This window comes from Armigeres subalbatus, chromosome 3 (assembly GCF_024139115.2).
Source record: "Armigeres subalbatus isolate Guangzhou_Male chromosome 3, GZ_Asu_2, whole genome shotgun sequence".
In the NCBI taxonomy this organism is placed as follows: Eukaryota; Metazoa; Arthropoda; class Insecta; order Diptera; family Culicidae; genus Armigeres; species Armigeres subalbatus.
This window is the reverse complement of record NC_085141.1, coordinates 152,086,364-152,109,801: the sequence shown is the minus strand read 5'-3', so window position 1 is coordinate 152,109,801 and position 23,438 is coordinate 152,086,364. Positions and strand designations below refer to the sequence as shown.

Here is a 23,438-nt window from a genome sequence, read left to right as displayed (position 1 = left end):
GAGAGGGTTAGAGACAGATGTGTGTTAGTGACATTTTGATCAAATTTAAATAGATTTTAGCAAAAAAAAATGATGGTTTGCAGAAATATGTTGATTTATATCCTTTGTACTTTATTTAAAAGACATGTGAAAATTTACAGATATTTTTTGATTTTCTGAACATTATCAATTTGTATGAAGCAAAAAGCTTTGCACCCATTTTTCTCAGAACTAAGTTTTTTTCACTAACATCCCTGTGCGTCTGACCCCCTGATTTCAAAACTGATATTAGAAAAAATCTCCTAAATATAAGAGATCGTGAGAGTAAATCGTCGATCTCCCCTCTTGGGATAAAAATGTTGCAAAAGGCAGTTTTTTTAACTAAAGCGAAAGACAACCAAATGAAGCATCCACCGGATATAGTTATGTCTACACTCAAAAAAATACACACGCGACTATAAAGTGTTTCGCCCTTCGATTTACCCTACTGGTCAAATATGTGAGATTCGAGTGTGAAACACTTTCAGCAACTCACCAGGCAACATATTATTTCCAACAGCAAAACACTTTCAGAACAAGTGTTGTTATACTTGATAATACAAGTTTTCCACATTGAATTTCAAATGTTATGATATTGAAATCAAAAAGTATAGTTCTTTGGTTTAAACAGAATAAGCTTTCAAAGTAAAATGTTTAGTTATTCAAATCCAATTATTTTCATTATTATTATTATCGCGAGTAATATGAAAAACCGTTTTTGGCAGAATAATCATATTTTTATTGTCTATTAGTAAAACAATCTACATATATTTTGATACACAATTATTTGGAAAATGTGGGCTTCAAGGCCGTGCGGTTAGCGACGACTATGGAGTGTGGGTTCAATCTCCGAAAAGGAAATTTTTAGCGATCGGTTAATTTCTCCACTGATATACTGGGACTTATCCAGGGACTATTACTGCCCTTCTACGCATAGTTGTCCCATGTTAGTTTTTGTGGATTTTGACTTTTCACCATAGGGCGGTCTATTTTGATGTACACTTTTAGAAAACTCTAACAGATTTCGAACTTTGTTCGGAAAATCATTGAAAACAATATCAAGTCTATTTGTCTCATTGCTTAATTTCTACGCATAATTGTCTCGCGGTGATTAAATTCATCATTATGGCGGATTCTGTTATTTTATGGAGCAACACACATTGAAATAGCATTTTCTGTTTAGATCTTGCAATCTTAGCCTGTTGCACTGGTTTAATGGGGGCAATTTGTGGAATACTCATTCTAAGCGATATAATCACTTCAACCACGTGGCAGGTTCACTTCCATAGATAAAGCATGTGGAGACATATGTCAATAGTCATTCACGAAATCATGGATTGAGCGAGACTGATATGCGTAGAAACCATAAAACAAGTGCTCTATTTCTCGGCATATTTAATAATAAACTATTTTCATGATCGTTGTCGCAAATTCTATTTGTGAGTGAAAAATAAGAATGATTTCAATGAAATTAAGTCTTCTGAATGGTTCTGTGATGTAATAATTTTATATTGCATTATGGTTATACGCCAGCAATGAAAATTAGTGTTCAATTTCAAATACCATTTTCTCATTTGTCGTTTTTTGAATTTGGTACAAGCATGCGTAGAACGGCAGATTATTAGTTCCTGCCCGCTCGGAAAGATCTTCTAGAAGTCTCCCGTGATATCTCTGAGACAAAAAAATAAGTCTCCTAGATTTTTTTCTACGATGTCTAGAACCTGTCAGACCTCAAATCCGCCTCAAATGCAACAACCGTTTCAACCGGTGTCTACCTCAAATTTTAGACGAGTAAACCGTTTGAACCGGAAAGGATTTGACATATCGGTTCTCTTAGATGACGCAGAGATATCTCCTAGACATGGGTACTACAGCTCTACTAGATTTTTACTAGATATGGTTGAGAAATGGGTACCTCGATTCTTCTTCTTAGTATTCTTTTTATTTATTTTATTTTCGGTTTGATAACAATTTTTTTTTAAACTTATTTATTTTAGTTTTATTTTAATTTCTATTTAATATTTGTACATTTCTAATGTATAAATAATAAAATATTGGAATTTACCATCTGCTTCATTGACAGCCGATGTTTGTTTTATTCGACGAGCACTGGAACCCTCTGTTGTGGAGAAAGACGGACGAATGTCTCGACGAAATCCTCCTATAAAACGGTTCCTTATTCCCGGCTCTGCTGCGAAGAAAAGGACAAAAAAACGATCCATTTTAATGGAATTCGGAAGAAAGGAAGGTATCCTGTTATAATTTTAGCAATATGTGGATTTATTAGAATGGATGAAACAATTTTCGGAATTCTGGGAAGACTTCTAGAAATTCCTGAATAAATTCTCCGAAGGAATCCCAATAAGTGTACAAATGAAAACGCGGATAACAAGTATCCCGGAAACATTCCTCTAGTTCTGGTTCCTTCCGGAATCTAATTGGAATTCCTCCTGGAATTCGATCACGGCACCTTTCGGAATCCAGTGCAAAATATTTCTTAAAACTCGTTGGGATTTTTTTTGAATCCATACAATAATAGCAGATTCTTTCGGGAAGTTTGACCAGTTTCCATCGATCACTTTAATCAGATTTCTTCGGATAATTCAGGCTGTCTCCACAGAGAATTTTGAATTCTGTTTGTCCTGAGGAAATGCTTACGTAACCTTCGAGAATTCGAGGTGGTTTATTCGGTAAAAATGGATAGATAACTTTAAAAATATTGAGCAGATTCCTTCTAAAATTCCGAGCAGATTCCTTCGGGAAATTCGTGAAGAATCTCTAGGTTATAATACTACGCAGGTTTTCCAGATTTTTTCCGAAATTCCCGATGGAATTATCCCGGAATTCCCAGATGAAATCTCTCAAAATTCCTGGAGGATCTCTACCTCAGTTTCAGAAGGAATTCTCTCAGAATACCTGGAAGAATTCTCCCGGAATTGCTTGAAGAATTTGTCCGTGATCCCTAGGCGAATGCTCTTGGATTTTCTGCACAAGTTCTCTCGGAACTTGTGGTGGAATTCTCCAGGAATCATTGTAAGTTTTTTTTCGTAAATGAAATTCATGGACGGATTCTCTCGGAACTTCTGAATTCTTCGGCAGCTGTAGGACTTATTCGGTAAATCATAGAAGAATTTGTTCAACATTCATAAAGAAATTCTACTCGGAATTCCTCCGGAGCTCTTGTAGGAATTATTCGAGAATTATTGGAGGAATTCTTCCGAAACTCTTGGAGAAATTCTCTTAAAAGTCATGGAGAAAATCTCTTGGAATTCCGGGAAGGAGTCTTCCAAAATTACTAAAGGAATTATCTCAGACTCCCTGAGCGGATTCTCCCGGACTTACTGGAAGATCTCTACCTGGAATTCAAGGAGTTTTCTCGCAATACCTGGACAAATTATCTCGGGATTCTCGACGGTCGTTTTCCGGAGTCTGGACGAATTCTCTTAGCCCTGGGAGTATTCCGTAGGGAAGCCTGGGAGGATTCCTTGGGAAAACCTGGGAGGATTCATTGGGAGAACCTGAGAGGGTTCCTTGGGAAAAACTGGGAAGATTCCTTGGGGAACCCTGGGAGGATTCCTAGGAGAAACCTGGGAGGATTCATTGGGAAAACCTGAGAAGATTCCTTAAGAAAAACTGGAAGGATTCATTGAGGAAACTTGGGAGGATTCCTTGAAGAAACTTGGGAGGATTCCTTGGGGAAGCCTGGGAGGATTCCTTAGGAAAACCTGGGAGGATTTCTTTGGGAAACCTGGGAGGATTTCTTTAGGAAACCTGGGAGGATTCATTGGAAAAACCTGGGAGGATTCTTTGAAGAAATCTGGTAGGATTCCTTGGGAATTGAGAGGATTCATTGGAAAAGCCTGAGAGGATTCCTTGAGGAAACTTGGTAGGATTCCTCGTTGAAACCTGGGAGGATTCATTGGGAAAACCTGAGAGGATTCCATGGGAAAAACTGGGAAGATTCTTTGAGAAAATCTGAGAGAATTCCGTGGGAAAAACTGGAAGGATTAATTGAGGAAACTTGGGAGGATTCTTTGGGGAAACCTGTGAGGATTCCTTGGGGAACCCTGGGAGAATTCCTTGGGAAAACCTGGAAGGATTCGTTGGAAAAGCCTAGGAGAATTCCTTTATGAAAACTGGGAGGATTCCTTGGGGAAGCCATGGAGGATTCCTATGGGAAACCTGGGAGGATTGATTGGGAAAACCTGAGAGGACTGCTTAGGAAAAACTGGGAGGATACCTTAAGGAAACCTTGGAGGATTAATTGGGAAAGCCTGGGAGGATTGATTAGGAAAACTTGAGAGGATTCCTTGGGAAAACTGTAAGGATTCCTTGGGGAAACCTGGGAGGATTCCTTGGATAAACCTGGGAGGATTCATTGGGAAAACCTGAGAAGATTCCTTAAGAAAAACTAGAAGGATTCCTTGGGAAAACCTGGAAGGATTCTTTGGGGAAACCTGGGAGGATTTCTTGAGGAAGCCTGGGAGGATTCCTTGGGAAAGCCTGGGAGGATTCCTTTGGAAAAACTGGGAGGAATCCCTGAGAAAACCTGGGAGGATTCCTTGTGGAAACCTGGTAGGATTCCTCGTTGAAACCTGGGAGGATTCATTGGGAAAAGCTGAGAGGATTCCATGGGAAAAACTGGGAAGATTTCTTGAGAAAATCTAAGAGAATTCCGTGGGAAAAACTGGGAGGATTATTGAGGAAACTTGGGAGGATTCTTTGGGAAAACCTGGGAGGATTCCTTGAAGAAGCCTGGGAGGATTCCTTGGGAAAACCTGAAAGGTTTCATTGAAAAAGCCTGGGAGGATTCCTTTGGGAAAACTGGGAGGATTCCTTGGGAAAACCTGGGAGGATTCATTGAGAAAGCCTGAGAGGACTCCTTGTGAAAAACTGGGAGGATTCCTTGGGGAAACATGGGAAAATTTCTTGGGGAAACCTGAAAGGATTCCTACGGAAAACCTGAGGATTCTTTGGGAAAACCTGGGAGGATTTTTTGAAGAAGCCTGGGAGGATTCCTTGGGAAAACCTTAAAGGATTCATTGGAAAAGCCTGGGAGGATTCCTTTGGGAAAACTGAGAGGATTCCTTGGGGAAACCTGGGAGGATTCCTTGACGAAGCCTGGGAGGATTCCTTGGGAAAGCCTGAGAGGATTCATTTGGAAAAACTGGGAGGATTCCTTGGGAAAACCTGGGAGGATTCCTTGGGGAAACCTGGAAGGATTCCTTGTGGAAACCTGGGAAGATTCCTTGAGGAAGCCTGGGAGGACTCCTTGGGAAAGCCTTGGAGGATTCATTGGGAAAGCCTGAGAGGATTCCAACGGAAAACCTGAGACGGTTCATTGGAAAACCCTGGGAGGATTCCTTGAGAAAACCTGGTAGGATTCTTCATTGAAACCTGGAAGGATTCATTGGGAAAACCTGAGGATTCCGTGGGAATAGCTGGGAGGATTCCTTAGGGAAACCTGGGAGAATTATTTGTTGAAACCTGGGAGGATTTATTGAAAAAAAGAAGGAACGCCAGCTTGATTCTCGAAGGAACTCCTACTGGATTATCGAAGGAATGACTACTGGAGTCGCAGAGGAACAACTTTTGATTTCCGGAATTATTGCATTCTCGAAGGAACAACTTCTGGATTCGCGGAGGAACGCCTATTGGTTTCTTGATGGAACGTCTACCGGTTTTCCAAAGAAACGCCAACCAATTCTCTATAAGGAACTCCTACTGGATTTGCGAAGGGACGCCTACTGGATTGCCTATGAAATGCCTATTCGTTTTCTGAAGGAAAGTCTATTGGATTCCCGACGGAACTCTTACTAGATTCTCGAAGGTGTCAGGCCATTTGGCCGAATGCCGTTTGGCCGAACGCTATTTGGCCGAATGCCGTTTGGCCGAATAGTTTAAAAAAATTGACCTCAGTTTACGAGTGGTCCTTCTTCACTTCCTTTTTCTTTCTTCTTCTTTCTTCCGCCTTCCATCTTCCTTCTTTTTTCTTTCTTCTTTTTTCCATCCTCTATCTTCTTTCTTCTTTCTTCCTTCTTCATTCTTCCTCCCTCTTTCTTCCTTCTTCCATCTTCCTTTTTCTTTCTTCTTTCTTCCTTATTCCTTCTTCACTCTTCATTCTTCATTCTTCATTCTTTCTTCTTCCTTCTTCATTCTTCTTTCTTCCTTCTTCTTTCTTCCTTCTTCCTTCTTCCTTCTTCCTTCTTCCTTCTTCCTTCTTCCTTCTTCCTTCTCCCTTCTTCCTTCTTCCATCTTACTTCTTACTTCTTCGTTCTTTCTTCTTTCTTTTTTCTTCTTTCTACTTTCTTCTTTCTTCTTCCTTCTTCCTTCTTCCTTCCTCCTCTTCCTTCTTCCTTCTCCCTTGTTCCTATTCCTTCTTTTTCCTTCCTTCATTTTTCTTCCTTCTTCCTTGTTTCTTCTTCCTTCTTCCTTTTTAATACTTACTTCTTCCTTGTTCCTTCTTCCTTCCTCCTTCTTCTTTCTTTCTTCTTCCTTCTTCCTTGTTCCTTCTACCTTCTCGCTTCTTCTTACTTACTTTTTCCTTCTTCCTTCTTCCTTGTTCCTTCTTCCTTCTTCTTTGTTCCTTCTGCCTTGTTCCTTCTTCCTTCCTCTTACTTACTTTTTCCTTTTTCCTTCTTCCTTCTTTCTTCTTCTTTCTTCCTTCGTCCCTCTCCCTTTTGCCTTCTTCCCTCTCCCTTCTGCCTTCTTCCCTCTTCCCTCTTCCTTCACCATTCTTCCTTCTTCCTTCATCCTTCTTCTTTCTTCCTTTTTTCTACTCCCTTCATTAGGAAACGTATTTCAACCATCCGACCAAACGGCATTCGGCCAAATGGCGTTCGGCCAAATGACCCTTTCGGCCAAATGGCATTCGGCCAAACGACATTCGGCCAAACGGCATTCGGCCAAATGACCCTGAGGGACGCCTATTGGATTCGCGAAGGAATGCCTACTGGATTACCTATGGAACGTCTATTGGATTTTCGAAGAATGCTTATCGTATTCCCGAAGGAACAACTCCAGGGTTCGCGGAGGAACTCTTACTGGATTTTCTAAAGAACGCCTACTGGATTCCCGATGGAACGTCTATTGGATTCTCGAAGAACGCTTATTGTATTCCCGAAGGAATGACTACTGGCTTCGCGGAGGAACGCCTATTGATTTCCCGAAGGAACGCCTGGTGCAATCCCGAAGGGACGGCTATTAGATTCTCGAAGGAACGACTTCTGGATTCGCGGAGGAAGGCCTATTGATTTCTTTAAGGAACGACTTCTAGATTCGCGAAGGAACGCCTATCGATTTCTTGAACGAACGTCTACCGGTTTCCCAAAGAAACGCTAACTGGATTCTCAAAGGAACTCCTACTGGATTTGCGAAGGAAGGCCTATTGGATTGTCTAAGGAATGCCTATTGGTTTTCTGAAGGAAAGTCCATTGGATTACCAACGGAACACCATCTGGATTCCAGAAGAAACTTTTACTGGATTCTCGAAGAACGGCTGTTGTATTCCCGAAGGAACGACTACTGGATTCTCGAATGAACGCCTGCTGGAAAGAATGCCTACCGGATTCTCGATGGAACTCCTATTCGATTCGCGAAGGAACGCCTGGTGGAATCCCGAAAGGAACGGCTGTGAGATTCTCGAAGAACGCTTGTTGTATTCCCAAGAAGGGAACGAATTCTGGATTTTATATAAAATCTAATCCAAATCCCGTCAAAATCCAATATAAATCCAATCCAAAACCAATTGAAATGCAATTCAAACTCAAGTAGCTCCCACCCGGATGCAGTATCGCGGGGAGTAATTGTGAAGACACCAGCATTTATATAAGAGTAACCAGCCGAGATTGAACTTTTTCCGTTAGACGACGGATTGAAGGCGGATATGAGAAATACTGATTTATCTGCAGGAAAAGGATACTTTTTTAAATCTTTGAAGTAGAAAAACAACCCGCGGCGTTCCCATCCGAACAAATTTCAAAGTTGAATTAGAAACCGGAAAGTTTTCAGACTTAAACCCTAGATGTATAGTGCAGAATATGGGCGACGTCGATGGCGTAAACACCAACTCAAAATAAAGTCACTCACCCTAACGATGTTGTATCGATTAAAATAACCGCCAGAGTGACCATTATCCCGGTGCTCTCTTATCGTCGCTTACATTTCATCTTCGACGGTAAGAAACTCCTTGTCGTCGGGAAGTAAATCCACCAGAAGAGTGCCCGGGTTCGGAGTTAGCCCTAGCCCTGTAACGAATGCATTATTAAGTTATGTTCGCTGCAGTGCCACCTGCATTATTCTGACCTGTGCGTGGTGGCCCGGAGGGTGACGATGCCTTTCAGAATTTTGTGCCGGAATCCGTACGCCGATACGCCGACCTGTTTCAGATCTTCATGGCCCATCTCCGCCAGAATGCCCGTTGTGATTTGTTCGCGCTCGAGTAGCTCGATCAGATGCTCCGACTGAAGTCACCTGTGTCATCTTACCGTCGTCCAGAATTCCATTTGTCTGTGGTGTTAACCACGGTGTTGCTCTTTATCAGTAGAGCTGCAATATCCAAATGTCCATAGGACGATGCATTGTGCAGTGGAATTAATCCACCCTTATCCTGTGCGTTCACGTCGGTACCATGCTCCAAAAGATACTCTGCCACTTCCAGATTATTATAACCAGCTTTAAGACAAAATACATTTTCACATCTCGTTACTGAAACGTTAAACAAAATAGCACGCAACCGACCAGCTAAATGCAAAGGAGTTGAGCTACTGATTTGGGCGTCGTGGCAGTTGATGTTATCCAGTGTAACCAGTCGCTGCACACGTGCCAAGTTGCCTTTCTTTGCGACATCGAGCAGCGCCGCATTACCGCGAAGCAAATCTGCCACATCTTGGTCGCCTTCCCGAACCAAATCTAATGGCGTTGCCCCATCACGATTCTTCTTCGTTACGTCCTGTTACGTCTGCTCCATTCTGCACAATTGGAAAAACGATTCATTATATTATTTTTTTTCAAACTTCAATGCAAATAAAACTACTTTTATAAGCAGCTTTACAATCTCATACTTACCCTTGGCAACGGCTTCATGAAGCGGAGTGAACTTCCACAGATCGGCAACGTTCACATTGGCCCCGTGATTTACCAGCAATTCGGTTACTTCATAATGCCCATACGAGGAAGCATTATGAAGCGGTACCAGCCCTCCCTTGTCGGATGCGTGTACCTCGGCACCATATTCCAAGAGGAACTCCACCACCGGGACACGATTGTACCCTGCAGCGAAATGCAACGGCATCGAATGACGTCCATCCACATCTCGACAGTTAACCGTCATCGGATTTGACAGGACAATCCGTCGCACAGTATCCAAATCACCAGCCTTAGCTGCCTCCAACAGTTGGCACTCCAGATCCACCGTGTCCGATGGTGGATCCTGTAGAATTTTCAGTACATTTTCAGTCGCTAGCTAAGCAGCAGCGTATCCTTGGAGCGAAACAACACTAGTGTCAATATTGTATGATAATAACAGTCTACATGCTTGGTTGTTATCTTCCCGGGCGCACCGGTGAAGCGAACTCTGACCGAGCCCATCCAGTACGTCTATCTTGGCACTGTGGCAGCACATCCATTATCTCGTATTGAGAATTGTCCGCAGCGATGTGCAGGGGCGTGAGAAAGTCTTTGTTCTTTTCGTTCAGTAGAGCACCTTTCCTGATGAGAACCTCCAATACCTGCTTTCGCTTCGGATAGACGGACTCAGCAACGGCATGCAGAGGAGTGTCACCACTGTACGGATGGATAAAATTATATATAGTCTTATATAGTCTCATTGGAAAGGTTCTTTTTTAGTCGCCTGGCCTGGCGGCAAGCGTCCAGTACACAATGTCCCTTGTATTCATCTGAAAGTAAGCAATATATTGTATTAATTTTATTCCATTGAGTTCATTCGAACCCCAACTTACATGTGATCTTTTCCTGAAGATCGCGTGTTGGTGCGGAATAGATATAGCAGATTTATTATGGTAGTTAAGTAGCGTCGGATCGGCAGCTTCAGCCAACAACAGACTGCACACCTCTACCCGACTTTTGGAAGCGGCCTCATGCAGCGGTGTGAAGGCCCAGAGATCATTTGCGTTCATGTTGCCACCGTTCTTGATGAGTAGTTACTTCGAAGTGACCGTAGGAACATGCGTTGTGCAGCGGCACCAGACTGCCTTTGACCTTGGCGTGCACATCAGCACCATGCTGCAGTAGAATTTGCACCACCCGAATTCAGTTGTAGCCAGCGGCCAGATGCAGACGAGTGGACTTGCGACCATCACTGGCATGGCAGTTGACATTCAGTGGGGTCTGCAGTTCTAGCAGTCGCTCTTCGGATCCGAACCGCGCTGCCTCCAACAGTTCATCCTTCCTGTACTCACCCGTCAGAACCGGCCGGGTACAAGGATCAACAATATCCAAAGGAATTTTGTTCTCAGAATTCCTAATGTTTGGACCAGTACCATGCTCCAGTAGGGCAATGCACACATCCACCTTACCCTTGCTGGCGGCCTCGGTATAGTTCCAGTTGTCCCGGGTATTTGGATTGGCGCCGGCTTCCAGCAGCAAGCGAACGACATCGGCATGACCAAACGAACACGCATTATGCTGCGGGTGGAGTCCTCCATCGTCTCGGGCCTGGATCGATGCACCGTTGGTGAGCAAAAATTTAACGACTTCCCGGCGACCGTAACCTGTGACAACAAAAAGCGCGGAAGAAACTGGTCTAAACCGATTCAACTGATTAGCAGTGATGGAGGTGTAGAGGTAAACAAACACACTCGCAAAAACCCGAGGGCAAAATACACTTGGTTCGAACCCAAACTTATTTTGAAACTTGACTATGGTGGTTTGTGTCCTAACGAGGTAGATTCCTGTTCGCTTTTAGACATCCTTCCATGCGGGTGGTTATGCGTCCTGTCCGTTGTCTCATGCATGTCTTCCCAAGCAACCAGAAGTTCAGATTTTACTTAAATTTACTCTTAACCGAACTAATTGGTTCACTATGGTTCACATCAAGTTCCAAGCATCCTTAACGGAACTTTAAAGTTCACTTAAAGTTCCGTTACATACAAAAAATTACTTAAAATGAGAGCTGATTAAGCCAAAATAGCCCTTCTTATCCGAACTTCTGGTTGCTTGGGTTGTTTCTATCGCAGCGCACTGTAAGGACATTTCAAATGGATGAATTATATGGTGGTTATATTTTTAAGTGATTCAAATTACCTTATATACCGTACGGCTTCTTTTGACGCTTGAAATTTTTACGGCTAATTACATCGGTATATAACGATTTGATATAAGCCCTGTGGATTCAAGCCACTCATTTTTCAGGTACTAATCCTTAACCGATTTACTCGCAACAAGTTGCATTCGACGCAGGATACTCTACCATTGTTTCCTATTGAAAATTGGTCAGATCGGACTATGGGCTCGGAAGTTATGGCCAAAATAACACTTTTTTTTATAGAATAATTGAGTAAAAAAATGTCACTCATTTTTCAGGCACTTATCCTTAACCGATTTACTCGCAACAAGTTGCTTTCAACGCAGTATACTCTCTCATTGTTTCCTATTGAAAACAGGCCAGATCGGACTATGGGCTCAAGAGTAATGGCCAAAATACTATTTTTATAATGCACGATGCTTTTCAATATTGTTGCAATAATAAATAATAATCTGCAGCCAAGTCTGCATCATATTGCATGGAAAAGCCAGAAAAATGTTTCGTGAGCTGTGAATTTATTCTACGGCAATATTTGTTAATTTATACCTGAAAGATATTTTCTAAATGGGTTTCTTAATAAATCCGTCTATAAATAATTACAGATTGTATTATTTTCCTCGTCATTTTCAATGCTTTCTCGCCCTTGATAAAGAGGCAGATGAAATCCTTCTACTTTTCATCCCTTCCAAACAATACATCCATGCAGATCCGTGTTGGATCAGATGATAAAGTAAGCGATCAACCTAAACAAAAAGCATCAAACACAGCTCTACACTGAGGAAAATGGACGTATGTTTTCCGATCAAACGCCTTATGAAAATTTGCCACAAGGAATCGGTATGAATTTCAATATGTTGCCTTATGAATGATGATTTTAATTTGAAAAAAAGTGAAGTGCGGCAGACTGGGTTCGAACCATGGACGTTGTTGGGGTCAGGGAGGCCGGTATGTAGACCACACGCCCATCGACACTTGATTACTCAGGAAGGTAACTGCGTATGAGAATCACTGTTGGTGGAATAATCAGTCGAAGATTCATAAGGCGCCAGTTATGAATTTCGATAGTCCAGTTCGCTGAGTGTAAGCTTTCAAGCCCGGTATTAAATTTAATTAGCAAAAAAAAAATTTAATCCCCAATAGGAATAAAAGAGAGAGAACACATTAGAATGTAATGACCCGTTTACATATGTGCTAGTTCTAGCGGACAATGCACTATCCGACAAAACTAGCGCGAAATTAGCCTAATGTAAACGCTTGTTAGCCAAGACAATTCCTGTTTACATTATGCTAATATCGCGCTAGTATTGTCGGATAGTACATTGTCCGCTAGAACTAGCCAATATGTAAACGGGCCATAAGCAAGTAGTTTCCATTTCATATTTTTTCCAACTCGTCTACAAATGTTGGCATATTGACATAGACGTGGAAAAATAGGTAGGGGCACGTATATCAGTCAAATAATTCGCCAAAAGCGGCTTTTGAGCAGTACTAATGGCCCGTTTACATATGAGCTAGCTCTAGCGGACAATGCACTGTCCGACAATACTAGCTCGATATTAGCATGATGTAAACACTATTAGCATATGACAACTCCTGTTTACATTATGCTAATTTCGTGCTAGTATTGTCGGACAGTGCATTGTCCGCTAGAACTAGCTCATATGTAAACGGGCCATAATGGCCCGTTTACATATGTGCTAGTTCTAGCGGACAATGCACTATCTGACAATACTAGCGCGATATTAGCATAATGTAAACACAATTAGCAGATGACAATCCCTGTTTACATTATGCTAATTTCGCGCTAGTATTGTCGGATAGTTCATTGTCCGCTAGAACTAGCACATATGTAAACGGGCCATAAAGAATATTTCAAGTCTTATTAGCACTGTTGAAAGGATTTTAGTGCGACTATAGAGCCGAAAAAACTCGATTTTAATGGCCCGTTTACATATGAGCTAGTTCTAGCGGACAATGCACTGTCCGACAATACTAGCACGATATTAGCATCATGTAAACAGGAATTGTCCTAGCTAATAAGCGTTTACATTATGCTAATTTCGTGCTAGTATTGTCGGATAGTGCATTGTCCACTAGAACTAGCTCATATGTGAACGGGCCATAACGACTTAATGGTTGCCGTCAACTGGGGGGAAGATGATCATTAAGGTGAAGATGATCATTTGATGTGTCAGTCAAAAGTGCCAATTTTTTTTATGAAACGGTAGTCAACAATATTCTCCGTTCAAGTAATGTTACCGCTAAGTAGAAATGCGAGTTTTTCGATGATTATAATCATGAAAATGTATTTTGTGGAAGAAAGAGAGAGATAGTCATAAATGACGCTATTTTCGTTTCAAATATTGACTTCGTAGACTTCTTTACGTAGTAAATTCAACATTCATACAAATAACCTAGTGTATTTGGACGCCTAATAATAATGATTTTAGTAGAGCTGTCTTGATCAACTTCACCCCAAACCAGATTACTCAAAAAATGTGTGATAAATTAATTTATTTTAATAAATGCGAACGCATTTCAGAAAACTAAAGTTGTTGATTATTGCAACGTATAGCAGTACATGTTTTGAAAATATTTGTTTCGATTTAAAATGTAAACACACATTGTTATTAAATGTTTTGTCTTAAAAATGATCATCTTCCCCCCAGTTGACGGTACTTGGGAATAGACTTCTACTTTAATGACTCAAAATGAAATAAAAAGGGGAATAATGCTTGTTGTTTCATATCCCTTGCTTACAGAGAGTGTGATCTACTTTTATAGATCCACGATGAAAAGTTGAACTAAAATGTTTCTGTTTTGACTTGAGGCATTCATGGTTCGCCTTAGGCGTGTTGTAACTACCCGAATGATTTATTCATTTGTCTGTCTCCTATCGAATTTATTTTGTAATAAAGCAAAAAAAAAAACAAATCAATTTCTTTAATGAATAATTTTTATTCAATCAGCATTGCATGTGTAGCTAGTAAGATCATGCATGATAAATATCCAAATATGTAGGAATTTGATTGTGAGTGCCGGTTCCACGGCTGACTCCATCTCCAATGATACCGCTCGTTGTATTTTTCCTCCATAACTGCAATGTACTTCAAGCTGCATCGAGAACTCCGGGAAAAATTCTGAACGAACAGCACTAGATTTGGGTGCGGAAAGCTAATTTTACGTCAATACTACTTTTCATCTAGTTTGTTGTATGTACCTACAGTCACTCTCAAAATTGAACGTACAGTATAGATTAGTTGACTACATTCGAAAATTTCAAAGGAAATTAAATGGTTGGCTCGGTTGTTTTTAATGCATTTCAATATTCATCCCTTCCTTTAATGTATGCGTACATAAAATTGTTAAATTTTTTTCTCTAAAGTTTATTTATTTGAAAATATACTCTAAATACGCCTATTAGATGTGACAAAATTGAGCGTACAGCTAATGTTTTTCTATAAAATATCTTATTATAAACACGATTAATGTATTTTAATATTGTTTTTTCATTATTATATTTATAACTAGCTTTATGTACCCGGCCTTGCTCGGAATTGCCAGTTTGGTTTGCAGTTTTATTTTAAAATCGGAAAATGATAAAACCAACAGTCAACAGGGTAATTGTGTTTACTTATTTATATTTTATCATTTGATTAAAAGAAGGCTTTTAGAAACACTGACTGATTTTGAAGAAGGGATCGTGGGTTTGAAAAGTCTTATTCAGGCAAACGTCGTTTTCTAAAGAAGGAAAAACATCCATCGATGCCATATTCCGGGCAAACGCATATTTTAAAGAAGGGATCACACCAACCATTGCCTTATTCGGGCAAAAGCCTACTTTTAAAGAAGCAACACATCCACCATTCAGAAGGAAACACATTAATCATTGCCTTTCACTGGGCATACCATTATTCCGATGAAGGGTAACAATTATGATTGTTTTTATACCTATGCAAGATTTTTCTGATGCTGTTCTTAATTATCCCAAATGTCCTTCATGTCAGATGACCTTAGGGCAAATAGTGTTATGTTAATGGCCTGCTATATTCAGGAATATGTCATATTCAGGAAATGTCATATTCTGGGATATGTGTATCAGGAAGTATCATTTTGGCAAATATCATTTTCGTTAGAGTCATTTTTGGGAAATGTTATTACCAGGAAAATGTTATTGTCGAGGATTTTTATTTTTAAGGAATTTGGGCAATTTATTTTCGGAGCACTGTACAATGTTAAAGAACCTCGGAAGTACTAAATAAGAGGATTTTTAAATTAAGTCGTTTTCTAAACAATACCCAACCCCAATAACCCCTCTCCCATTCCAAAAGTTCCTTCCAGCCTCTATATAATAGTTTCTTTTGGGTAGAGATTACGTGTTTGGTTTGAATTGACCCATGCGATAAAAGGGTATACTAAACTGTTCGTTCAATATATATACAATCCCTCTCATTCAGCTATGAGACTTCTACCCAGTCTGATATAGTCTTTCTTAGATAGATAGTATGGGTTCCAAATCTGGTGGACATCCATAAATGGGTTTAGAAGTCATGCTGAATTGATCGATAACTAAACAATACCCTATCCCACACCCTCCCTTTTTAAAATGACTTACTCATATCCACTAAAATCGCTTCCTTAGGACAGAAAATATTTGTTACAAATTTGGTTCAAATCGGTCATGAGGCTCAAGATTTATATTGAGTTGATCGATTGCTAAACAATACCTCTCCCCTCATAATCTCTCTTTTGTAAAGATCATCCCTAACCTCCTATCGTCGTCTCCTTATGATAATGAATTTATGTTCCGAATTTGTTTGAAATCGGCCAAGGGGTTCAGAAGTTACACTGAGTTGCTCAATAAGTAAGCAATACTCCTCCTACCAACACCCTCTCTTTTCCAAAGAGCATCATTAACCCTCCTATCGTCGTCTCCTAAAATAAAGAATTTGTGTTCCAAATTCGGTTGAAATCAACCAAGGAATCAGAATTTACACTGAGGTGATCGATAACTTAGCAAAACACCTCCCTCACACCTCCTCCTTTCCAAAGAGCATGCTTAACCCCATATCGTCCCTCCTTAAGATAAAGAATTTGTGTTTCCAATTTTGGTTGAAATCGGCCTAGGGGCTCAGATGTTACACTGAGTTGATCGATAACTAAGCAGTACCCTTTCCCCACACCCTCCCTTTTCCAAAGAGCATGATCTACCCCCTATCGCCCTCCTTAAGATAACGAATGTGTGTTCCAAATTTGGTTGAAATCAGCCAAAGGTTCAGAAGTTACACTGAGTTGATCAATAAATAAGCAATGCCTCTCCCCACACCCTCCCCATTTTCGAAAGAACATTCTTAACCCCCTATCGTCCTCCTCTGTAAGATAAAGAATTTGTGTTCCAAATTTAGTTTAAATCTGCCAAAGGGTTCAGAAGTTACACTGAGTTCATCGATAACTAAGAAAAACCCTCCCCACACCCTCACCCTTTTTCAAAATGCATGTTTAACCACCCTATCACCTCCTCCTTAAGATAAAAGAATGTGTGTTACAAATTTGGTTGAGATCGGCCAAGGGGTTCAGAAGGTACACTGAGTTGATCGATGATTAAACAATACACCTCCCCACACCATCCCCTTTTCCAAACAGCATCCAAAGCCCCCTATCGTCGTTTCCTTAAGATAAAGAATGTGTGTTCCAAATTTGGTTGAGATCGGTCAATGCGTTCAGAAGTTATGCTGGAACATACATACAAACATACATACAAACATACAAACATTGAGTTTTATATATATGGATGGATGGATGGATGGATGGATAATGGATAATAAACATCCGCTACTTAAACATTCAATGTTTTGAAATTAAACCATGTTTTAGTCAAAATAGCGAACAAGTGAGAGGTAAGAACATTGATATTTAACAATTCAATGCCTCTTGGCAAAATAAATACTTTAATTTGCATGTTTCACCGGCATCGTGTCTTATATATGATAGATAATCGAAATCGAGCGAGACATACGATTAATTTGGCAAAATTCAGTCGGTAAATGATGAAAACAGATGTTAACATACAGTGAAAACGACAAATGTTAAGAATGACATAATTCAAATTTAGTATGTCTTTAACTTAAATTTGTTTTAATGCTCGATTATTGTCTCAGGTCTATCATAAGGAGTAATATTATTGAATCCAATCATTCACAGTCAAATTCTAACAGTACAAGGTGCATGTTAAGGTACTGAACATAGAAACAGCTTTTCGACCCCGTAGAGCACTTTTGATTGAATATTGAAAAGATAGCTTAAAATCGTAATTTCATAATTAAATTTGGATTAAACTCCACAATCTGTTACCATAAGGGATACAATTGGATGATATCCATATGACGAGTAAAAATAAACTTTTTTAAGAGTTCGGCAGCTTATTTAATGATACCTTGGGGAAATTAAATGATTCAACCAAATTTGTTCCTACGGTGACTGAGTCTTCAAATATAAAATGACATCTTATAATGTATCCGTGTGCTGCTCTTTTATTAATATTATTATTATTGAGTGTCCTGAGCTTATAAGCTACCTATACATCGACTTTTAAATGAAGTTATACTTAATTTGAAATATGCCATTCCCAACATTTGTCGTTTTCTTTGTATGTTTACATCTGTTTTCATCATTTACCGACTGAATTTTCCCAAATTTATCGTATGTCTCGCTCGATTTCGATTATCTATCATATATAAGACACGATGCCGGTGAAATCCATATCTTAAAGCATCTACTTTGCCCAGCAGCATTGAATTGTTAAATATATTTTTTTATACATCTTACTTGGTCGCCATTTTGATTAAAACATGGTTTAATTTCAAAACATTGAATGTTTAGGTAGCGGATGTTTATTATTATAAATATAATCGTGAAAAAAACAATATTAAAATACATTAATCGTGTTTATAATAAGAAATTTTATAGAAAAACATTAGCTGTACGCTCAATTTTGTCACATCTAATAGGCGTATTTTGAGATTATTTTCAAATAAATGAACTTTAGAGAAAAAAATTCAACCATTTTATGTACGCATACATTGAAGGAAGGGATGAATATTGAAATGCATAAAAAACAATCGAGCCAACAATTAAATTTCTTTTGGAATTTTCGAATATATTCATCTGATCCATGCTGTACGCTCAATTTTGAGAGTGACTGTATACCGTTTTGATTACGGACAACTTGTTTATGTCTCGAAGAAGGAGAAGAAAATAATATTCCAATTGTTCCGTCATCGTAAATCACTGTGGAAGAAAGGAAAATATATAAAATATTAATCAATTGATGAAATGGGAGAAAAATAACAGACGCACTTGTTTGATTCGCTGGTAATTACGGTTGCAACGGATAATTTTTTTTTTCTCATTTTGCTAATATTCACTTTACTCCAAGCAAGCTCCAGCGGTTATCAAAACTGGCAAACATCACGGAGAAATGGGAAAACTCAGAAATGGGTGATTTTTCACCCACCTTCGAGATAAGTGGACTAACCCACAAGGTGGGTAAAACGTCTGTACCCATAAGTGAGTACGACCCTTGTACGTCAAAATGGATGTGCATTTTTCACCCACCTTCTCAAATCAAGATTTTCGCCAGATAGGTGAAAAATACCCATCTACATAAAACATAATATTGCGAAATTTGGAGATAATTCAATCTATTATTTAAAACTGAAATAATAATGAAAATCACACGGCATGCTAGTCAATTGTTGTTTATTTAATTGCTATAATTTTACATTGCACATTTCAACTGAATAATAAAATGTATAATGAAACGATGTGATTTCCTCATCTTCACCACAATGTTCCCGATATACATATTTTTGTTCACTTTTTGTTGGATTGATTTATTCCTTGGAGGGGGGAAACTTCCTTTCGGCAGCGGAGGACGACAATCTGTACCCATTCGGGAGGAACCATACGCTATTTCCGGGGCAGTAGGGCTTGGGCCAATACGCTTCTTCTTTTTCTCCATGACGAATGATCATCCCTCAGATCTTAAAACAAAAAAAAAGAAATCTCATGTAGAAACGGGACAATTTATATTTAGATAAGGCTTACCTTTTGGCTATTGATAGTACATATAAACAATTTTTAACTATTTTACATAAAAAAAACGATATTTCCACGAAAAATTACGCTTACTATTAAGCGACAATCTTTGGCTTTGTCAAAATTGTTAAGTTTCTTTTCAGCCAAAATAGAGTGAAGGACGACCCACTTAAATGACCACATAAAACATCTTCAAGGTTGGGTGCTTTTAGCACATTTTCATAAATTTGAAATCACCCACCTTTTTGACAGCTCCATATATCTATTCAAGGTGGGTGATTTTGAAACATAAAATGTGTAATCTCAAATCTCCGTGCAAGTGAAAACATACAAATAGAATATCAGTTAGTGCAATAGAGGTAATAAACTATAGAGGACGTTTGTCGCTGTCGTCACTGGCGAAACATCTTTTGCTGGCGAGGATAGGGCACTAAATATCAACAAAGGAAAAATCAGAACGTTTTGACAGATAGGTACCCAACATGTTTGGGGACGATAACAAAGGGAACCGCAGCGACAATCGTCCTCTATAGTTTATTACCTCTATTGTTAGTGCTTATACTCACACATGTGCACACTCAGGAAAATGGCTCTTACAATTTTCATAAGACCAATCTTATGAGAACATTTCATAAGAATGGAATTATGAAAATCATAAAACCTTGTTTTGACAAATTCTGAATTTAAGGTTCCCCCAAACACGCGCCGCCTAATCTCGACGTCCACGGTTTGAATCCGGGTTACATTTTTTTACATATATTCAAAACATTTCATAAGATCTTATTCGAAATTTTCGTTGGCTTTTTTCGGTGAGTACATACGCACTAAGCTCAAAGTAGAAGGGAGCAATCGAAAGTAATGAAGAACAGAAATGAAAGATATCGCAAGTGAGCGACAAGTATGAAATTTTTTTTTTTCTTTATAGAAGGTTAAAGTGTGCAAGGGCCATCAGTGAACAATATTGATTGAAATCGCTGTTATTTTGCCTAACGTCCACCCAGGAACGGCTTGGCTGATAGCGTGGGGACTATCATACCAAGACAGGCAAAATAACAGCGATTTCAACCTGCACATATTGTTCGGCGTTTGAGAACGGTTCTAGTGATCAGTGGCATATTTTCAGAGATGCAATACGAGACGACGTTACTTATTAGAATTTTTCACGTACCACCCCGCAAGCTCTTACTTCGCCCAAGCGATCGAGATCGAACCGCAGTTTTTTTATTGCTTTTTGCCAATTGGATTCTCTGTTTGGGAGGATTCATCACCGTGAGATTCTTATTTGAAATTTTCGTTGGCTTTTTCGGTGAGTACATACGCACTAAGCTCAAAGTAGAAGGAGCAATCGAAAGTAATGAAGAACAGAAATGAAAGATATCGCAAGTGAGCGACAAGTATGAAATTTTTTTTCTTTATAGAAGGTTAAAGTGTGCAAGGCCATCAGTGAACAATATTGATTGAAATCGCTGTTGTTTTGCCTAACGTCCACCCAGGAACGGCTTGGCTGATAGCGTGGGGACTATCATACCAAGACAGGCAAAATAACAGCGATTTCAACTTCTACATATTGTTCGGCGTTTGAGAACGGTTCTAGTGATCAGTGGCATATTTTCAGAGATGCAATACGAGACGACGTTACTTATTAGAATTTTTCACGTACCACCCCGCAAGCTCTTACTTCGCCCAAGCGATCGAGATCGAACCGCAGTTTTTTATTGCTTTTGCCAATTGGATTCTCTGTTTGGGAGGATTCATCACCGTGAGATTCTTATTTGAAATTTTCGCACTAAGCTCAAAGTAGAAGGAGCAATCGAAAGTAATGAAGAACAGAAATGAAAGATATCGCAAGTGAGCGACAAGTATGAAATTTTTTTTTTCTTTATAGAAGGTTAAAGTGTGCAAGGGCCATCAGTGAACAATATTGATTGAAATCGCTGTTATTTTGCCTAACGTCCACCCAGGAACGGCTTGGCTGATAGCGTGGGGACTATCATACCAAGACAGGCAAAATAACAGCGATTTCAACCTGCACATATTGTTCGGCGTTTGAGAACGGTTCTAGTGATCAGTGGCATATTTTCAGAGATGCAATACGAGACGACGTTACTTATAAGGATTTTTCACGTACCACCCCGCAAGCTCTTACTTCGCCCAAGCGATCGAGATCGAATCGCAGATTTTTATTGCTTTTGCCAATTGGATTCTCTGTTTGGGAGGATTCATCACCGTGAGATTCTTATTCGAAATTTTCGTTGGCTTTTTCGGTGAGTACATACGCACTAAGCTCAAAGTAGAATGGAGCAATCGAAAGTAATGAAGAACAGAAATGAAAGATATCGCAAGTGAGCGACAAGTATGAAATTTTTTTTTTCTTTATAGAAGGTTAAAGTGTGCAAGGGCCATCAGTGAACAATATTGATTGAAATCGCTGTTATTTTGCCTAACGTCCACCCAGGAACGGCTTGGCTGATAGCGTGGGGACTATCATACCAAGACAGGCAAAATAACAGCGATTTCAACCTGCACATATTGTTCGGCGTTTGAGAACGGTTCTAGTGATCAGTGGCATATTTTCAGAGATGCAATACGAGACGACGTTACTTATTAGAATTTTTCACGTACCACCCCGCAAGCTCTTACTTCGCCCAAGCGATCGAGATCGAACCGCAGTTTTTTATTGCTTTTTGCCAATTGGATTCTCTGTTTGGGAGGATTCATCACCGTGAGATTCTTATTCGAAATTTTCGTTGGCTTTTTTCGGTGAGTACATACGCACTAAGCTCAAAGTAGAAGGGAGCAATCGAAAGTAATGAAGAACAGAAATGAAAGATAGGGTAACCGGCGGTAATGTTGGGCCTGGATGTAACATTGGCTCATCACGCAAATTAATCAATATTTCAGCGATAATACGTCGATTTGTAGGGAGATTTTAACCACTGCTTCTTTAGAAAAGTGTATAAAACATATATCTGCTTCATAACTCTAGATTTATACACTTCTTAAACTATTAAAAGCAATTATGTTGCGTGAAAAATCACTTTGACTCGGTTTTTTAGCAGCCATGTTTCGTTGACTTATGCAGGCTGGCTGTGCTAGAGTTTTTCTTTTGCCCAATAAAAGAGTTTTCTGAATGAACATACCTGCTTTCGCACATCAGATGAATGTATAACAATCACAATATGTCAGCTATCATTTTTATTTCACAATTTCTATTAGTATAGCGACATTATCAACCAAAATTTGTCTGGACAATACTGGGGGCACCCGTAGTCAAATGTTGGCATGCACTTTCGATTTGTAGCACTACGTTAGTATAGGTGAAACTCTAAATCAAAACATTCTCACCAATAACCCGTACTGGAGAAAATAACCGAAAGCTGCAGATAGATAGAATATCCGATGCTTGCGATTGAGATGCTGAGAATTTTTGTAAACACAGGTTAATCCACTCAGCGGTTAAGTTTCATTCACAAATTACATAACGCTAAAATCAACCCACACCAAGCCTCTAGTAATGCTCAATGTATTGTAGAGTTCTGAAATTTATAAAGTCCTTAACGCTCAGACAAGTACCCTCCCACAACCTAAAACGTCATGTAGTTTGTGAATGGGTTGATGCTTGTCTCGAAACACGATATAATCGCTTTCATTCGCACAACATACCAAAAATAATTGCCTACCTTACGGCTTCCAAACACGATTCAAGCGAAAGCGATTCAAGCATCAACCTTTTGGGTTCGATACACCATTTTCTTCATAATTTCACAAATAAATGATTCAATTAGTGTATCTTCTTTCGCGTGAATCCTACAAACATTTTTTCATTAAATAATGGAACGATACATTGGATCGTATATTTCATTAGATAAACTTTCACCGTCATTTCATGTCAATAATTTCAAGTCAAATTACTTGACAAATACCTTCATCATAATTTAGATCTACCATTGCTTGCAAAAAGTATTTTGATCTGTAAATGATACCGAAAAGTATTCTTTTAACTCGGGAAGTTGAAACACGTGAGAGATTTGAGAGTATTCACAACAGCTGATCGATATAG

General features: G+C 39.4%; 1 protein-coding gene and 1 pseudogene across 3 annotated transcripts in view; one reads left to right on the top strand and one right to left on the bottom strand.

Moving 5' to 3' along the window:
* Positions 1-23,438, top strand: part of LOC134224243 (arginine/serine-rich coiled-coil protein 2) — a 125,848-nt gene that overhangs the window by 78,769 nt on the left and 23,641 nt on the right. The gene's annotated exons all lie outside the window — the stretch shown is intronic.
* LOC134228164 (poly [ADP-ribose] polymerase tankyrase-like) lies at positions 1,461-10,938 on the bottom strand (annotated as a pseudogene).